Genomic DNA, 20195 nt, shown 5'->3' with positions numbered 1-20195 from the left:
GTTGGGCAATGCGATAGTGGGCTATAGGTGATAAAAAAAACACATACCCTTTATTCATTTGACCTGGTTAGTTCAATGTGGTTCATTAAACTGTTGCAGAACCTCTTTAAACAGCACTATGATTGCATGTACCTGCCTACTCTATACATAATGGATCAAACTGGATTTGTGGCAGCTGCTGCAGAGCTTCTTTAAATGTGCCAGGCAGTAATGGGCATAGGTGGTGATGACTGCAAGTGACCCATATTACTGTATTACATATGTGTAAGCTGCTCAGTGACCCAGGCAGGTATAGGCTATAGGTGAGGGAAGGGGCTACATGGAGGCTGAAAGTGGCTGGCCAGTAAGGGTGGTACTGTATAAAAAAAAAACCCACCCTTATATCATATGACTTGATTGGTTCATTTTGTTCATCTAGCTGCTGCAGAACCTCCTTAAACTGCACGTACCCGCCTATATTTAATAGCTCAAGCTGAATTTGCAGTAGCTGCTGCAGAGCTTCTTTGCCTGTCTGGGTCTGACTTATTTGGATCCATTTGGTTTCATTTAGCTGCTGCAGAACCTCTTTAAATATCACTCTGACTGCTTGGAGCTGCCTATTCTATATACCCTGAATTTTGTGGTTGCTGCTGCACAGCCTCTTTAGTGATCAAATTAATGAATAAAGATGCTGGAAGCTACATAAACTCAAATGCTATCCTCATGGGTTATATTAAGTCTTTCTCGACCAAGAGGTTCTGCAGCAGCCCAAGCCTTGATGATGAAATATAACTCAATTTATAGACTGGTATGTATATAAATAGTTCAGGCTGTCAGCTAGTCCTCTCCTGTGCACTGACAGCCTGCACTCATATGTCTGAATGGGGAGAAAGCTCAGTAAGTGGATTGAGGTGGAAAGAAAATCATATTAGCTTCTCCTACAGCGAAAATCATTTTAAGAACAAAAGCCTGTGCAACCCTATAAGTCAACTTCATTGCACATCTGTATGGCCTTTGTTCACACACTGCCTACTTATTAAGGACCGGGTTCAAGAAGTTCCCTCCAGCAGAGCACTGGTTATTACATGTCACTGAGCCGGCTTTATGGGATTTACAGGTTTTCAGATTTCCTATAACTTGTGATTGAGAAGTGAACACTATAGAGGGGAGGTCTCCAGACATCCAGGGGGTCCGCTGCTGGAAATGGGGCTGCATTCATCTCCTCATAGTCCTAGTATTGAAAGAGCTAATGACAGTCATGATATTCTATGGTGCAAACCGTGTGCAGAAAGAGCCCGGAATAGGAATCAGATGAATAAAGTTATTTTAGGGAATGGCAGGGATCCAACATGAGATCTGGCACCGCTGAGTATTGGAATGTGCTTATATATTTGGATAGGCTCCTCTTTGATGTGACTATGATGATTGGCAATATTCAGGTACACACACATATGGATGTCGCAGAGACGAATTGTCAGATGGAGCAACATGGAGATGGCCAAACGTAGCAGAGCTGGATTTGTCAATCATGGACACGGATAGGGCAAAGATGAATTCATCAGATGTAGATTGGGTTACTGTATAGATAGACTGGATAGAGTAGAGCTGAGTTGCACTGTTGACATTGAAATAGCAAAGATGAATTTGTGAAATGTTGAAGGCTTAAGATTCTTTTACTGTATGTGGTAGGGCTGAAGGTGTATGTGATTCTGATAGTATGGTGATATTTCCATACAGTGTCATATAGTTACATGCTGTATTACAGACAAGGGTTAAATGACAGATTAGGCTCTGCTACATCTACATATGGGCAGGTCAATATCACATTCTGAGTGCAGATCTTATATAAAGACATGATATATAGCATATGTATATACACTATCTATCTATCTATCTATCTATCTATCTCCTATCTATCTATCTTCTATCTATCTATCTCCTATCTATCTATCTATCTATCTATCTATCATATCTGTCTCATATCTATCTATCTATCTATCTATCTATCTATCTATCTATCTATCTATCTCCTGTCTATCTATCTATCTATCTATCTATCTATCTATCTATCTATCATATCTGTCTCATATCTATCTATCTCCTATCTATCTATCTATCTATCTATCTATCTCCTATCTATCTATCTATCTATCTATCTATCTATCTATCATATCTGTCTCATATCTATCTATCTCCTATCTATCTATCTATCTATCTATCTATCTATCTATCTATCTGTGTTCATTAGATATGTATGTGCCTATGATCTGATACATTTTACATATAAACCCATATATTGCGATGTATACAGTATAGATACATTACTATATACTATACTACTGTGAACCATACCACGTGCTGGCATTCCCATTGGAAAACTACAGCCATAAACAGTCAGGATATATATGTATCTATATATGTGTCAGATGCCAAATTATTGACCATGAGTGTTTGTAAGTCATATAGGACATGGGTTATCTGCTCTTCAGTGATGCCACCATAGCCTCAAGATAGATCTCCCTGGAATGCCAACTATGCCATGTGCACAGACAAGCTGGTTATATACAGTATGTGCATTATATACTGTGTCCTGTGCATGGCAGGCGCGTCTAGCTGAAGCTATTGACTTCACCAGTCCTACTGTAGACTTGCTCTTTGATGGCTTGAGCTTCATTTATGAAGCAGATGAAGGCATGTTTGCACACTGAGTCAATAGGCATTCCAGCCTGCCACTACTGATAATGTGATCAGGTCCAGCAAGGTAAATCCTGGCTGCGAATCCAGCCTGCAAATACTTGGAGGTGATTCTTTCATGTGATCATCAGCGAAAAATTGTCTTTTTGTTCCCTGTGTCACATTCCTGGATTGGCGGATAGACTGACACATGGCACGTTAGTAAGACTGCTATTGTTTAAGAGCAAACATGACTGAGGCAGAATGGGCCCGGGGCAGTTTCTGTGAAGAAGAACACAACTGTAAACTCATTGAGTGTAGACACTGGGTGCGAGACCGGGCAGCTCGGGACTGTCATGGTCAGTGCAGTGACAGGAGGATGATGAGTCGCGAATGATGAAGATGATGGATGTGCGTAACACTGTCATATAATGGAAGAGGAGGTGATCGCTCTGTATAGACTACAGGTTACCTTGGGAGGTTGAGATCAAGAACAGGTGTGGATCCTGGTGAGCTGGAGATGGAGGGTTGAGTTGTCACAGATGTCCCATAATCCTATATATAACCTACAGAACAAAAGAGGCCAAATAGGCAATTATAGAAAAATATCACAGTTTATTAAAATCACCATAAACATTATCAAAACGCAACATTTTTAGATGTTGTGGAAAGGCAGCGACAAATAACGTGACATGTCACTGTCCCAAAAAAGTGACTCACATTCACACATGGTAGGGAACAAACACTGCAGAAAACTGCACAATACTACCAGCTAAAATGCTATATATTTACCATAGACTTATATGGGGTCAAAAATAAAAACACAAAGCAATGAAAAAAGCGAGCGTTTATGGTTTACGTTTTCCTCTGACTTTATATTGTCACATGATGTATGGCCTTAGCCTATAAATATGATCAGTCACCCTAATGTTAGTCTTCTAAAGGCCATTGAAACCAATATTGACAGATCAAATCACCATATACTATCCCTAAAATATCACCAACATACAACCTATGTTATAATATTGTAACAATGCAACATTGTTACCTCTAGAGTTCTATAAACAGTCTCTTCATGTATCCATTCTTATATACAGAAGTAGAACTGTAGTACATGAGGACATTGCATGTAATAAAAGCTGCAGATTTCTGGATCTCACATACAATAGTTAGGATCTAGAATCTGTAGGATTTCTTCCGTAGGGTTCTGTCTAGATCTGGGTTTGTTTCAGCAGAACCGCATGAGGTCCTGGTGTTGTGGCCATTTGCAGGGGTGTGACATGTACTCGACTATATTGAGTGTAGCTGATCTAGTTGATTCTCACCATATTATTGATCTGCTGGAAGTGCTCGGGACTGACTCACTTGCACTCAGACTACAACATATTGACATGCCAGCTCATAATCTTCACAGCCAGATGCCACTCTAGACCCGTCCTCCTGGTCCTGTCAGTCTAAAGCCTCAATGTGCAAGCTTCTTAATATCCTACAGCTAAAGCCATTATATAGCGCCCCCTCTGTTCTGACCCAAACATCTAATTGTATCTATCTATCTATCTATCTATCTATCTATCTATCTATCTCCTATCTATCTATCCATCCATCCATCCATCCATCCATCCATCCATCCATCCATCCATCCATCCATCTATCTATCTATCTATCTATCTATCTATCTATCTATCTATCTACATATTCCATTCATCTGCACTCAGTGAGCATTGCCTTGTGTGCCCTGTAAACCTCAGTCAGATGCTAATCTTCCCCATAGGTCTTTCAAGGCTAGTATAGGTGTAGTGTATTATTTTATTCATGAGTGTAAGGATCAATAAGACTCACACTAATGTATTACGCTTATATTATGTACATTCATTTATGTTCCAGCATGTTATAGCAGTCCTGCAGCTGTCACATATATCATGCACGGTCCATCTCATAGATTCAGCATGGAGTTATGCTTGGGAAATACATCTGACAATCTGCAACACTTGTCCATAGACATTACCCGTCGGGGCACCAGAGGATCCTCCGGTGGGCCCAAGCTCTAGCATAAGAATTCAAAGGGTCCATGGTCTATTTCTTAGGGGATGTTGGAGGATGGATCCCAAAATCATTTCATCCGGTTGGCCCAAGGAACTTTTGTTCCAATCCTGTTCCCCGTGATTAACTTTTCAGATGTCTTTTTATGTTGTGGTGCAAATAGGTGACCGTGGGAGGACAATTCGCCAATCCCCTATGGTTGGCTTTACTTTCTAACTTTGCTCACATGCTACGTTTAAATACAGTTTTAAAAATCTTTTTGAGATTTTTAGAAAAATGAACAGAATAATACCAAAAATAGTACAGAGATGGACACATCTGCTCAAATGTAGCAGAGCTAAGACTGTAGTTTAGTATTACTTGGGCGGTCAGCCATTTGTATACTGAAATTAACAGAGGAGAACGTCCTCCGTGCAGGGTTCTGTCCTCTGCTGATTTAGGGTCCATGCACACGACCATAGTTTTTATCCACAGTACAGACCCATTTACTTCTATGGCCTCATACCCATGTCCGTGCCGTAGGATAAGGTATTACATCTTGGTCTGAATATGACTAGAGATGAGCGAGTACTATTCGGATCAGCTGATCCGAACAGCACGCTCCATAGAAATGAATGGATGCACCTGGTACTTCCGCTTTGACGGCGGCCGGCCGCTTAACCCCCCGCGTGCCGGCTACGTCCATTCATTTCTATGCGAGCGTGCTGTTCGGATTGGCTGATCCGAGCAGTACTCGCTCATCTCTAAATATGACCTTATACAAGGTGAGGCAAAAATGAAAAATAAGCATTTTTTTTCAATACATTTCTGCCTTTTTTCCATAGTGTTTTTAGGGTTTTAGCCTAAAGGATAACCACGGAGGTTCCTTCATCACTTAGGAATGGTAGTAATGCTATGTAATATAAGAAAAACGGGGGAACTTCCTCGTTTCTACAGCGTTTCCCTTGTGTCTTAAACATTCATCAGGAAAGAAAACAAATCCCGCAGAGTTCACACTGCAACCGTAAGCAAACGTTTCCCAGAGCGAGCGTACATATGGCTGAGTGAAACCTAAAGGAAGTGAGCTCTTCAGGCAGGGATAGGGCGCTCCCTCACGTTACCTCAGGTTCCCATATGCTGCTCCCTCCATGAGGCCTGCAGCAGTGCTGACATTGTAACCTCACCAACCGGGGGCACCAGGAACCAGAAACTACACCCTTGTATAGTGCTGCTCCCTCCATGAGGCCTGCAGCAGAGCCGACATAGTAACCTCACCAACCGGGGGCACCACAACCAGAAACTACACCCTTGTATAGTGCTGCACAATCCTGCTAAGCCCTAGGCCATGAGGCCTGCAGCAGAGCTGACACAGTAAACTCACCAACCGGGGGCACCACAACCAGAAACTACACCCTTGTATAGTGCTGCTCCGTCCTGCTAGTCACTAAGCCATGAGGCCTGCAGCAGAGCCGACATAGTAACCCCGCCAACCAGGGGCACCAGGAACCAGAAACTACACCCTTGTATAGTGCTGCCCCCTCCTGCTAGTAATGAGGCCTGCAACGAAGCCGACACAGTAACCCCACCAACCGGGGGCACCACAACCAGAAACTACACCCTTGTATAGTGCTGCTCCCTCCATGAGGCCTGCAGCAGAGCCGACACAGTAACCCCAAAAACCGGGGGCACCACAACCAGAAACTACACCCTTGTATAGTGCTGCTCCCTACTGCTAGTCACTAGGCCATGAGGCCTGCAGCAGAGCCGACACAGTAACCCCAAAAACCAGGGGCACCAGGAACCAGAAACTACACCCTTGTATAGTGCTGCTCCTTCCATGAGGTCTGCAGCAGAGCCGACACAGTAACCCCAAAAACCGGGGGCACCACAACCAGAAACTACACCCTTGTATAGTGCTGCTCCTTCCATGAGGCCTGCAGCAGAGTCGACACAGTAACCCCAAAAACCGGGGGCACCACAACCAGAAACTACACCCTTGTATAGTGCTGCTCCTTCCATGAGGTCTGCAGCAGTGCTGACACAGTAACCTCACCAACCGGGGGCACCACAACCAGAAACTACACCCTTGTATAGTGCTGCACAATCCTGCTAAGCCCTAGGCCATGAGGCCTGCAGCAGAGCTGACACAGTAAACTCACCAACCGGGGGCACCACAACCAGAAACTACACCCTTGTATAGTGCTGCTCCTTCCATGAGGTCTGCAGCAGAGCTGACATAGTAACCTCACCAACCGGGGGCACCAGGAACCAGAAACTACACCCTTGTATAGTGCTGCACAATCCTGCTAAGCCCTAGGCCATGAGGCCTGCAGCAGTGCTGACACAGTAACCTCACCAACCGGGGGCACCACAACCAGAAACTACACCCTTGTATAGTGCTGCTCCGTACTGCTAGTCACTAAGCCATGAGGCCTGCAGCAGAGCCGACATAGTAACCCCGCCAACCAGGGGCACCAGGAACCAGAAACTACACCCTTGTATAGTGCTGCCCCCTCCTGCTAGTAATTAGGCCTGCAACGAAGCCGACACAGTAACCCCACCAACCGGGGGCACCACAACCAGAAACTACACCCTTGTATAGTGCTGCTCCCTCCATGAGGCCTGCAGCAGAGCCGACACAGTAACCCCAAAAACCGGGGGCACCACAACCAGAAACTACACCCTTGTATAGTGCTGCTCCTTCCATGAGGTCTGCAGCAGAGCCGACACAGTAACCCCAAAAACCAGGGGCACCAGGATCCAGAAACTACACCCTTGTATAGTGCTGCTCCTTCCATGAGGTCTGCAGCAGTGCTGACACAGTAACCTCACCAACCGGGGGCACCACAACCAGAAACTACACCCTTGTATAGTGCTGCACAATCCTGCTAAGCCCTAGGCCATGAGGCCTGCAGCAGTGCTGACACAGTAACCTCACCAATCGGGGGCGCCACAACCAGAAACTGCACCCTTGTATAGTGCTGCTCCCTCCATGAGGCCTGCAGCAGAGCCGACACAGTAACCCCAAAAACCGGGGGCACCACAACCAGAAACTGCACCCTTGTATAGTGCTGCTCCCTCCATGAGGCCTGCAGCAGAGCCGACACAGTAACCCCAAAAACCGGGGGCACCACAACCAGAAACTGCACCCTTGTATAGTGCTGCTCCTTCCATGAGGCCTGCAGCAGTGCTGACACAGTAACCCCACCAACTGGGGCACCACAACCAGAAACTACACCCTTGTATAGTGCTGCTCCCTACTGCTAGTCACTAGGCCATGAAGCCTGCAGCGAAGCCAACACAGTAACCCCGCCAACCATAAACTACACCCTCACATCCCTCCCATTTCCCCATTTAGAAGGCTTTGTTCTGTCTCATTTCCTCGAAATGGAAAAAAAAACCTCGGTTGTCACAAGCCAGCGCTTATTACTAATATTAATAATTGATCAGCCCTCGGCATGTACACATAGATCTACTTAGTATGTTCATTAATATTAATCCTCACATGGGAGTGACAGCTAGCAAACAACTAGTCCATGGCGGAGGGAGAAAATTAGGCCAGGCTTCAAAGAGAATAGCAAAACATGTCACCCGTACACAGATGTAGCAGAGCTAGGAGGGTTTTGTGTCATTGCGATATACAGTCACAAAGAATGTGACATGGAACTGCTGCACGATACTGCGTAGATGTAGCAGAGCTAGTAAAACTTGTCATCTTTGGGATATAAGGACGAAGCCTCGTACATGAAACAATGCGGCCCCAAGTCTATCACTTATAGACTGATGTAACACAGGACTGCTGGCAAACCCACCCATAGAAACATAATAAGAGTCAAACGACAAATTAAGCTCTGCTACATCTGTAAGACGAGTGATTTTTTTTTACCCTCTTATTTTTTTTTTAAGCCTTTGTATCCTGAATATAATCCCAGGTTGGCACGTGCGGTAGATGCAGTTATCTGTCATAGCGCTGTCACAGAGCTGCCATCTTGTCTCAGCTTGACACCTGTCACCTGCCTTTCTGTTAGTCATGCTAATGACCAATAAGTTACACAAAAGCGGCTGCCTTCCTGTTAGGGCAGGCGGTGGCATTAATGATCCGTATTGCTCATTCTTGCTAAGCTGTTGGAACTTGGAAAGCCTCTGAATGTTTAATATCCCCCACAGTCTGTGTGTGTGTGTCTGCCTACCCAGCCTGCACTTAGCCGCCGTGCCGTGCGTCTGCCTATTGTTGTGGGCCATAGGATGTAAATAAGGAAAAATAAGGAAGCGGCCATCCTTAAGACATCGCCACTTTATTCTCCGCGGTATGTTAATGAGATGCAGCGCATACCAGGGTGCCTCTATCTCCTTACAGCAAGGAGATGCATTCCCAGATATCCCAATTTCTCGCCGTGGCTCGCTGCCATGTTCCTGATTGATTCAGCCCCATAGAATAAACAATTAGGGCCTCGGCTTTATTACTGTGTTTTACTTGCATTCTGTTCCGGAGAGCGAGGCCTTATGGAGAAATATTTCTTTAACCGGTCTTAAGAATGGGCCTACGTTTTGGAAAGTCGCCAGGAGTGAACTGGGCGCATGGTTTAACAGGGTTAAACTGGTGGCGGGGTGGCACCGCTGTGCTTATATCCTGATCTGTTGGTTGTCAGATTTATGGGGTCGGGTTGAGGCGGCACAGAAAAGGCCAGGACTTGCAAATGGAAATAAGCTTTAGGATGGAGCAATTAAAGGGGCCGGTGATCAATGTGAATGTGAGGAGGAAAATGTTGTAAAAAGCAATTAGGATCCTGGTAAGGAACATAAACTGGTGGTAACAGAAGGGGGCAGTCTTTGCTAGGTGTCATCTGGTAATGGGGTATTATATGACACGGCCTCCTATGGCTGGGGTGTTGTGTGGCCTATAGCGGTACATGGAGCCTTTGGGGGGGTGTTACACTACACCATCACATAAGGTGTATGCTGGCTTAGGTCATCCTTGAAAGGTCAGATCATGGAGTTAAAGTGAGTCAGTCTCCAGAACCCAGCCTATCTATGCCATCCCGCAAATCGGTTAGGGTCAGCTGAATTGGGCAGTATTTCCCCCTTGTGAATTGTTGCCTATTGCTTATTAACATACCTCAGTTTATTTTCTACATCTGATCAACATTCTTTTTGATTGACTTCTATGATCGGAAGTCATATGACAGGAAGTCCAGCCCCTGAGTAAACACTTGACAGGAAGTCCAGCCCCTGAGTAACCACTTGACAGGAAGTCCAACCCTTGAGTAAACACTTGACAGGAATTCCAGCCCCTGAGTAATCACTTGACAGGAAGTCCAACCCTTGAGTAAATACTTGGCAGGAAGTCCAGCCCCTGAGTAATCACTTGGCAGGAAGTCCAACCCCCGACTAAGTAAAATATTTAGATTTCTGTCACAGCTAAGATAAAAGGAGAGTGAAACCAGATGTGTATTAGAAAGTGTCTTTTCTTACAATTAAAATAGGAGCTTGAATATTGGGAAAGCTACAAAAAACCCCTTCAAAGTCCAAAATTTGAGCCAATTTCATGCAAAAGATATAAAAGATCCAAAACTTTTGGACTCATTGATACAAGACATTTAGCCCTTTTGCAGTCGCATCCTCCAAATCTGTTTCATCTCGTGGCAGATAACAGAGGACAATAGCTATAACAGTGAGCAGATTTTTTCCCTTTCCGCACATTGTCCCGCACATCTTTAATCTTTTTTGCTTTGCTTTCTTCTTATTTTATAGCCATTACCGTATTATTACTAAAAATATAGATTTTTTTTTGTGAAATAATTTCTTTTCTTACGCGTAAATTGCCCCAGTTTTTGTGCCTAAGGTATTTTCGAAGAGTCTGGTGTATCCTCTCAATAGCGCCGCTATCACATATTCAACCTCGGGGTTACGTCTGAAGTGCAGAAATTTGATGAAAAATGGATAATGGTAAAATAAATGCGCTGCTGAACAGAGATCTATCAGTAAGTACGCGGCGTATGAAGAGAGCCCGCCGAATGAAAGACTTCTCCGAGAGGCAATAATGATGAGAAAATGTAGCGTCTCATACACATAGTGGTCACCCGTAATGGAATACAAGACCTACATTCACTGGGAAGCCGGCATTCATGACTTGCATCCGAAATGACTGATAACAGAGAGCAAGAGATGTATTAATTTATGGCGTATCACCGTATTCCCCAGAGTAGTACTCAGTCTATATCCACTCAGATTAGTCCCCTGTCCCCAGTGGATCACAGTCTAATCTCATCTTCTCAGGCATACACTCACACATACATGATAGGGTCAGGAAATTTACCCCTATAGCGCTCTAGTCACACGACCGAGACAAGGCTTGACTGTGTTGGTTTAATGGAATCGTGCGGGGTCCATTTATTTAAAGCGCGTTGGATTCGTGAAAATGCAGAACACGAACGAGTGGGTTGTCTAAATAGGCTCTTGGGGGAAATTGACACATGGCTAATTTTTGCAAAAATTTTTGCAACTGAAAATAACGTGATTTTGGAAAAATCCCCTTACGTGTGCGTGTCCCCCTTAGGGCTCGTTCCCACAATGGAACGCGGCGCTCATTCTGATACGTATACACGTGTCAGAGTCAGCGCTTCGAAACAGAATCCCATTGACTTCAATGGGTTCTGTCTTACGCGCGCTATACATTGAAATCAATGGGAGGCTTTTTAACCCATTGATTTCAATGTGTTACGCGCGTTAAACGGAACCCATTGGGGTTCTGTTTTGAAGCGCCGCGCTCTGACACGTGTATACGTATCAGAATGAGCGCCGCGTTCCATCGTGGGAACGAGCCCTTAATCTGGAGTGTGGGGAATTCGAGACAGAACATTTGAACCCATAGGTCACGTAATGTAAGGCAACAATTTGAACATCTAGGCCACCATACTATGGGGATGTGTCTACGGAAGCCTGACCCTGTTCTGCCTAGCAAATTGGTGGCTGCTAAGAGGAAGGGAAGCTGAGAAGAGTATACGTGTGAATCTTTCTCTATTATTGTTATCCTCTATTGGCGTTGTAGGAAAAATTTAGTAAGAGCGCCACCTATCAGATATTTATGACATATTCTACAGATATTAAAACCATTGACTTAAAGGGTTATTCCATTCTCATATTAATAGGATATATCATGACTTTATGATCACCGGGGTCATTGCTGTGTAGGGGCAGCTCTCTGCAAAACTGGGTGATCAACAGGTCCAATGTGGAGGCAAAAAACAGCTATGGGGCTTATATAACAAGGCAAATTACCCATTTTGGCATCTGGGCTATGCTACAACAACATATGCAAAGGATGTGTTAGCTGTGACGGGATGGCTGGCAGGGCCCACCAGTATATAGAGCAGCACCCCCTACTGGATCCTGGTAGTCAGTGGTGGTCTGAGCCTAGGATCGACATGACCAGTGGAACAAAGAACAACTAGGATATAGTAGGCAATGGATGTATATTCCTAGAAAACCTATTTAATCCTTAGGATAGGTCATCAATATCAGATCAGTGATGGTCCGACTCTCAGGAGTCCTATTAAAGGGGCCGCAGAGCCCTGGAAGCAGACAAGTCCCTGCACATTGTGTAGTGGCCTTGTTGTCCCATTGCCCACTTCTGTGACTGCTGTAATGGCCGACCTATTCCTGTCACCTAATTTGCAAGAAAATCTACCCTGATGAATACTCCAAAACTTAGCATCAAGAATTGATAGTCATTCACCTGGCGGCATCTTACATACCAGTCCTTACAATATTAGACCCATTTATTATTTACAATAAATCCGGTTAACCCCGAGCAGATGTGCCGCACTATAATGGGTATTATTCTATCATCCGTTTCACCTGGTTTCTAGCTCGGTCTTGTTTACATTGTATTTCTGGAGAAAAATCATCCTGTATTTGACCTTGTAGATAAAATCTTCCTGCACACAATACAAATCCATAGGAACGAACCTTGGGATGTTTGCACATGCTGAGAATGGAGATGTATATATGGTCGGTGACCTTTTAATACAGCTCGTCTCCTTGTTTACGAGCGCCTTGTACCTGTTACTGCCTCTCTGCATCCCTGCCAAACAGGTTTTTCACTAGTAAATTCCCTGGGCATCAGGTGCTTCTAATGCGTAAACATCGGGCTCCCCTGTGGCTACTACAGAGCCTGGCATGAAAGACCTCACTGTAACACATGAAGAAAAGGCATGGTAATAGCAAGTGATGTACAAGGCGCAGTTAACTCATCCCCAGCTGGCACCATCTGCAGCGCCGTACAATGAGGGGCATTTATTAAGTCCTTGCATGTTGGCATCTCCTTGCATTCGTATTTTTGTTTCTGGATCGGAAACATTTACTTGCTATTGGTGAATGGAAACAATGGTGAGGCTGAAAACCTGTTCACAGCTGAGGTTTCGCTATAGTAGTATACATAAAGCTCTGTAAACTTAAAGGGATATTCCGGTAACAAGAGGTTCCCCCTTTACAAAGGATTGATTGATGCGGTGGATTGGGTGGCGCTTGCATCGCTTCATTCATTTCAGTGATACCATGTCTATAGGGTATTAAAACAAAATATATTGGAACCCATTTCAGCTCATGGCCACTGGTGTGATCAGCTGATCATCCCCGATCCCTCTCCAAGTTCCTCCAACTAGATGGACAATTTCCCTCTAGCGGCCACTGCAGGGGGAATGTAGTACTGCATGGTAGTCATTCAGATGAATGGCCGTATACATAATACAAGGACAACTAACGTCAGCCGGAATTGTTGCTGCTTGTACAGAGTAATTCTCCTTTTTGTTTCATTGTGGGTGGGAGACCGCTCTCTATGATGTCCATGGACCTAATAGAAAATCTTACTGAGCCTAATATTGAGTCTCCAATACAAAGTATCTCCAACACCTGTGGATTAGATGATATTATTCACCATATACAATACATAAAATTGCTGTTGATGGATCCTGGTGTTCTACTTATCCTACTAATATATGTGAAAGTTTGTGTGTTTGGATGTTTGTTCCTCAATCACGGCCAAACCGCTGAGCGGATTTGGCTGAGATTGCACATACCTGGATGGTGACTGAGAAGGAAACATAGGCTACTTCATAGGCCGCTCCATCCCCCGACATCACAACCGCTACCGGCGAACGTGTGGTCCAGCTATGCTGCAGGACCTGAGATGACGTCATCCCAGGCCCTTCAGCAGGGCACCGATAGGTCTGCTGCATCCTGTGGGCGGGCTGATGGACGAAGTGCAAGCCAGAAGAAATGGTGGTGGCTTGCATCGTTCCGGCTTGAAGCTCGCATGCGGGCTGACTCTGCGGTGCAGGATGAGCCGATCGGGTGAGCACAGTCTGTGCTCCGGAAAAAACGGTGCATTCCCACAGCTCCGGAGTGAAGCCGACACGCGGCCTCACTCGCTGTGGCAGGGCAAGTGGATCAGCTGTGCAAGTAACCATGGGGGACTGTAGTGTTCGGTGCCGGGGGCTGCAGTAGATGACTTTGGGGGTGCATGGGGGCAAGCAGGAGGGGACAGGGGTGCGCAAGAGGGGTTTGGGGAGCCAGAGAGGTGCCCAGGTCCCCCTTAGTAGGGATGCCACGGGGGTGGGGTTTGGGGGTGCGCACGGGAAGAGGGGGCTGCACTACAAGGATTTGGGTGTGCCGCAGCCACGCGAGCCAGGGGCCAGGAGTTACTACTTTAGAAAGACCCTCACGGGGGCGCATGGGAGAGTTGCCCTTGCAACAGGAATTGGGGGGGCCAGAGACCAGTGTCACTGGGGGAGACACAGGACAGGAATTTGAGAAGGGAGAAGGGTGCGGGGACCAGCGTCACCAGGAGTCACACAGAAGACAAATTTGGGAGGGGGTAAAGGGGGCCACCCGGGAGATGGGTACTTGCGCATATCCAGATCTGTACGCAGATGCAGTCCCCACCGACCACCCGCGGACAAAGTTGCGGGCAAATGCTAGTATGTAATAAGGATGACACCAGAATCCTTCTATGATCCTCATAGGAGATGGCGGTATCTGTCCTGTGTGAACAATGGATTAGGAATCTATAACGGAATTACTCTGCACCATGTCCTGTTCCTGGCTGCTATACATAGGCCGGTATCCCTAGAGGCTTCATGTAACCATTGCATCAGTTATACGGTGCAAAAATAGACTTTACCAATGCCAGTACTAGACACTGGAGTTACTCCAACTTGTCTATGCTCAGGAGGGACATGGGGTTGGTCTTTATTTTACATAGGGAACTTTTACTTGTACTTTGTATCTTTTTTCCCATATGTATCTGTGTACATATCATTCAGTTTCCCTCCATGCCAATATATAATAGTAGGTGAGATACCATATATTATTGTGAGCGCCTTGGCACATGGCCGGATTGGCAGAACATGTTGGCCCTATATAAATAAATTATTATTCTAAATGTTACTTTGCTGTCTATCCTGTTCCGTCTTAATCTCTTTCTTCCCACATCTTGGACATATTACACATATAGTCAGGCATAGTGTGTGTTTGTCCATGCGGTTTCGCTGTTCGGCCTGGATGTCTGAAGGATCAAAGGCAATGGAAGGATTTAGAAGATGGAAATAATTCCACATTAAGCAATTAAAAAATTCCGGGACGATTCTTCTGATCTAGAATGAACTTATTAAGGATGAAAAAGACAATTCTGTCTACTTGTCCTCTGCATACATAACCACGGCTTGGGCTGGTGAGGACGGCGGGTACCCAGAACCAGCTGTTGTCTGTGTATACTCCTGTCCTAGATACGCTGTATGTTACTACAAATGTTCCCTGACAGATCATTATGACTACACTTGTAACATTTCACAGTAATTGGCCCAGAACCGTCGATGTCGGGCAATGCCAGAGTCAGATTATAAAGACCTTTTATGATGTTCAGAATTAGGGAAAAGCTTCTCTTACCGAAAATAATCTCTGCTCTCCAAGATATTGCGGAAGGTGAGAGGAGCTATGGGAAAACCGCAGCATCAGCACAACAGTACATGGTCCTTTATAGTGCTTCTGTATGGGTAGTGTCGGATCGGGATGCTGTGGCCACACTAGGGATGATTATTCTGATCCAAATTCTCCAATACAAGAGCAGGGACGTAGCTATAGGGGGTGCAGGTGTAGCAATCACTACTGGACCCTGAATTCTGAGGGTGCCCAAAGGCCTCTCTAAAACATAAGAAGACGCCAGTTTTATAGATAGCACATGGTAAGTGGGGGCCCCGTTGCAAATTTTACTTTGGGAGCCCAGAAACTTTAAGTTGCACCTCTGCCTGTATGTGTCAATGATCTAATGATCTATAATAAGTTCCTAGGGTCAAGGGATTGCACCAAAGTTCTATTCTCAGCCCCATTATTATGTGTCAGGGCCTGGCCCCACCAGATGATCCTCTAGTATGCTGCTGGGCCAGTCTGACCCTCCTTGAGGCGTAATAGTGCTGCTTGGTAGATATCCATCTAGTATAGGGAGTCTTAGGCTTGTCTTACACGATCGTAATGATTTTACGGTCCGCAAGTTGCTGATCCGCAACATAGACACCGCAGACGTCCGTGTCCTGCCGCACTCGCCCATAGAGTTCTATGGGCAAGTCCGTGTAGTGCCGTAATTCACAGCCATTACGGACATGTCCTATAAATTGCAGACCACGGTTGCGGCCCGGCACACCACGGATAAAATATCTGGTGGTGTAACAGGCCACATTGAATATAATGTGTCCACAAATGGTCCGCAATTGAAAACCCTCAATTGCGGACCATTTGCGGACGTACATTACGGCCGTGTAAGACCAGCCTTACAGGCAATGGAATATGCAAAGGATCTGTCCTCCAGAATGAAGAAAACTGTCCCTCTAGTGCCCCCTATAGGTAACTATTCTGTAAGTCATACTACCATAATTAAATATCCATAAAACATGACAAGGTAGACCCAGAGACATCTGTTGATAGATGTTATTGCTCCTTGTTAGTACAGAGGGTGTGCTGGGCCATAGGTGAGATATCTTTAATGCAGTGGTTCTCCTTGCAGAAATCCCCGGTGGGTCCAACATTACCTGGACAGCAATAGGATTATGCAATGCTTTTTTTCTCCTGCGGGGGTGCTGCAGGGAAATGGAACACGTGCTGTTTGGTTACACCACAGATGAGGCCTCGGTAATGGTCCACCCTGTGATCAACTATATTTAGGGAATTTGGGTGTACAAGAGTGGTCAGTAGCTTTAGAGATCGTTGTCATTGGCCCAAAGATGAAAGAGGCAACACCCTTGTTATTCCGAAGAGCATTTGCATATTGACAAAAACACAAGACACAAGAGGAATCACAAGGGGACAACAATGACTCTAACCTTTGTATCTGCAGGGCTGGGTTCTGATGGAAAATCCCTTTAACTGATGGATAAAGCTATCTAAACCTTTACTTTAATGTGTGTTCCTATGATGAATACTATTATATAAATCCGTTACATTTTGCATATTTATCCGTAAATTTGTAGCGATCTGTACTGTATGTGGCGGCCACGACCGGGCTACATTGTCAACGTTACTAGGTAACGGACAGAAAGACAAACAGCCGCTGTCACAAAGTAACTTAATGCAGAATTCAAGCATGAAACAAATGAATTGACTTGATAAACAGGGCGCACAAAACACTAGACCGACGCTTGGAAACTTTCTTTGCCCAAAAGCAAAGTTTTGGGGGCATTTCCCTAACTGGCAGAGCAGACATTATTAATCATTCATTTTTTTCAGCCGTTGACTGATGCTATTCATGAAATTGTTCTTGGCTGTAAAGTTTCCCCCTCGACTCCAGGTATTGTCTCCCCCGAGTGGACTCTCAGTATTACAAGGTTTTATTGAAGCAGTAAAGTGGGGTGGAGGACGGAGGGGGGGAGGTCGGTGCCACCACTGAACAGACACCCAACAACAAAAGTGCTTGATGGACGCAATGTGAAGAGCGATTCAACTTGTAATTCATGGCCCACTCCGCTGTGTCTCCCTTTCTACCTCAATACACTCATTGCTCCCATTACTCAAAGGGATGCAACCAAACCATTGCTCCTCTCCTAGCAACTGCTACCTCCGGGACAAAAAGCCATGTTGTCTGCTGCAAGGGAAAACAGACGGAAATTTTGGGGCAAACAATGGAAGACACATGTTCGTTTGCATCTCAGTGCAATGCAACAGTTTATTATGTGATTAGCGATGATCGAAGGCTTTCCACCATACGGCTTATTCAATCAACTGGACTCGCTTTAGCAATTTTCTTCTTCATTGTCGTATGGACATCTGCAGGGAGGAAGGTGTTATGTAATCTGTGAGGGTGCGGGGAAAGGAGAGATCTGCAAGAACTGAACAGAACCTATATCTTATCTATACTAGTTGTAGTAGTGTTACTACTAGTATTTAATAGAATGATAATAATATTAATTCTATATTAGATGGAATTGTTATTAGTCCTAGTAGTAGTAATAGCCACCAAAATATTATTAGTCCAAGTAGTATGATCAAGTGTCACGCGGCTGCTTTAACCTCAATTCATTTCAAAGGGGTTTTTACATGATTTTTTTGATGGTTTGCTTTAAGATTCCATCAATCAATAAGCCGTGTCCAATTTCTTCCCATTTTCAATTCAAGTCTTCAAGTCTTTAAAGGGGCTCTATCAGCAAAATCCTGCAGATAGAGCCCCACATATGCGTGCATAGCCTTTAAAAAGGCTATTCAGGCACCGTAAATGTCAAATTAAACTACCCCCCCGTTTTAAAATAGTAACTTAAAAAAGAATGTTCTCTACTTACGGAACGTGCACCCTGGGCGGGCATTCAGGGTGTTTCTTCATCTTCTTCCCCGCCTCTTCTTCCTCTGACGTCTTCGGGTCCCGTCCTCCTCCTCCACTGATAAAAAAAAAATTGTCCGGGCGCATGCGCAGTAGCCGTAGTAGAAGCCGCGTGCTACTGCGCATGCGCCCGGGCTATTTTTTTTTTTATCAGTGTCCGCGAGCAAACGCCGGAGGAGGACGGGACCCGAAGACGTCAGAGGAAGAAGAGGCGGGGAAGAAGAAGACGGCGCACCCAGAATGCCCGCCCAGGGTGCACGTTCCGTAAGTAGAGAACATTCTTTTTTAAGTTATTATTTTAAAACGGGGGGGGGGGGGGTAGTTTAATTCAACTTTTACAGTGCCTGAATAGCCTTTTTAAAGGCTATGCACGCATATGTGGGGCTCTATCTGCAGGATTTTGCTGATAGAGCCCCTTTAAAGACTTGAAGACTTGAATTGAAAATGGGAAGAAATTGGACACGGCTTATTGATTGACGGAATCTTAAAGCAAAAGATCCTTCAAAATGGGTGCCCCTGGCTGTGTGCAAAATGCGTCATATGAATACAGCCTATATGTTTAGTTTTATTACTAACTATGCTATAAATCAAAACAAAGGGTTAAAGGGAATAAAGTTAGAGAACATGGGGCGTGTTAAAATAAAAAACAAAATAAAAAAAAAAAGGACGTGATAGTCAGTAGAGATGAGTGAGTAGTGAAATATTCGAGATTCGATATTCGTTTCGAGTAGAGCCTCAATATTCGACTACTCGATCAAATATCGAATCCCATTACAGTCTATGGGAAAAAATGCTCGTTTCAGGGGAAACCACTATTCTACTAAAGGAGAGTCACCAAGTCCACGAGTAGCAGGAGGAGAGTGTTTAGGAGGAGCGCTGTGCAGTTAAAGCGCACGGACCCCATAGACTACAACGGGTCCGTGCACTTTAACTGTACCGCGCTTGCAGTTCCACTGATATTCCATTCGGGGTGGTCCTCCTGCAGAATCCTTCTGGATGGGAGCCAAGTGCTAATGTGTCGTCCTGCAGAACCAGCATTGATTGGCCGAATGCTATACACTGCAGCAGGCTCGTCCTTGCTAGTCGGGAGAGCTGGCAGCTTGCATTTATGCGGGAGCTGACTTTTTCTCATAGGAATGCATTGACCAGCGTTGATTGGCCGAATGCTATACAGTGTACAGCATTCGGCCAATCAATGCTGGTTCTGTCGGAGGTTCGTCTGTGATGAGGCGGAGTCTAAGATCAGACCACAATGGAGACTGCTGTGGTCCGATCTTAGACTCCGCCTCCTCACAGACGAGCCTCCGGCAGAACCAGCGTTGATTGGCCGAATGCTGTACACTGTATAGCATTCGGCCAATCAACGCTGGTTCTGAATCAAATCTTTACTGCGAATAGCGATAGTATTCGAATGAGTACGAGTATTTTGAACACTGTAGTATTCTATCCAATACCTATCGCATCGAATACTACTCATTTATCTCTAATAGTCGCCTCACCTACCCCAGTTCTCCATTCCAGTGTTGGTTCCCCAGTTCCATCCAGTGAGTCTGGCCAAAAGTAAAGCAGGTCAGGTGATATCGGTGGCCAATCGCTGGCATCAGAGGTCACATTTTGGATACCGGTAACATCACTGCTAGGGGTTGTTATAGAGACAGTGCAAAGC

General features: G+C 45.1%; 1 protein-coding gene across 17 annotated transcripts in view; it reads left to right on the top strand.

Annotated features, from left to right (window-relative positions):
* ROBO2 (roundabout guidance receptor 2) overlaps nucleotides 1–20195 on the top strand; it is an 878643-nt gene that overhangs the window by 445783 nt on the left and 412665 nt on the right. The window lies entirely within an intron of this gene.

This window comes from Leptodactylus fuscus, chromosome 2, assembly GCF_031893055.1.
Source record: "Leptodactylus fuscus isolate aLepFus1 chromosome 2, aLepFus1.hap2, whole genome shotgun sequence".
Taxonomy (NCBI): domain Eukaryota; kingdom Metazoa; phylum Chordata; class Amphibia; order Anura; family Leptodactylidae; genus Leptodactylus; species Leptodactylus fuscus.
Note: the sequence above shows the minus strand (reverse complement) of the source record. Positions and strands in the feature narration are given on the sequence as shown.